Source organism: Octodon degus, unplaced genomic scaffold (assembly GCF_000260255.1).
Source record: "Octodon degus isolate 3935 unplaced genomic scaffold, OctDeg1.0 scaffold00290, whole genome shotgun sequence".
Lineage (NCBI taxonomy): Eukaryota > Metazoa > Chordata > Mammalia > Rodentia > Octodontidae > Octodon > Octodon degus.
Window position 1 is genome coordinate 803612 of NW_004524866.1, and position 716 is coordinate 804327.

General features: G+C 36.0%; 1 protein-coding gene across 1 annotated transcript in view; it reads left to right on the forward strand.

Annotated features, from left to right (window-relative positions):
- LOC101560721 (vomeronasal type-2 receptor 116-like) overlaps positions 1-716 on the forward strand; it is a 34187-nt gene that overhangs the window by 24426 nt on the left and 9045 nt on the right. The gene's annotated exons all lie outside the window — the stretch shown is intronic.

Genomic DNA, 716 nt, shown 5'->3' on the forward strand with positions numbered 1-716 from the left:
ATATGTGTTTTTTTTCTAAAATCCATAATAGCTCAGGGGTGAACATATAGAATTATTTTCACTTACATATTTCATTATAGCATGAGATTTAGTTCAATTATCAATGGATCTATTTTTTTTCTCTAGCCTTAAAATTGCTAGCTGTAGGAAAAATTTCCATCTCTTTGAAACTTATTTTGAAAAAAAAATTGTTCATGCTATAGAATCTATACTAAATCCTTATAATTATCCTTAAGTTTGGTTCAGTTCTCCCTTTATTTTATTTAATTAGTATTTTTTTAATGTGTTTTGTGCAGGTTTTCCCAATGCAGGTTGGATTCATACTGATCCTTCTCTTTTCAGCCTCGCCAGAGCTGGGATGACAAGCGTGTGCCACCACACCATGACTTCATGGTGGGCTCCGCGTGCCTGGGAGCAGGGTCAGTGTGGCCTGCGATGGAAAGGATCAAACCCTGATTCCTGTAATCACCATGCAGGCACGTAGTCCACTGAGCTGTCTCCTTCTCATGGCATGCACCACTTGACCTTCTCAATCATTTGTGCTCATGTGTAATATGGTAACTTTGTCTGCACATCACTACATTGCAAACTCCCTTTTCTGTTTCATTATATTTTTCCATTTTAGGCTTATTATGACTTAAATATGGTTGCTGTAGTTTATTCTGATACTTTCATATTTGCTTGCTCTACTTTAACTTTTAATACCCTGAAAAAAA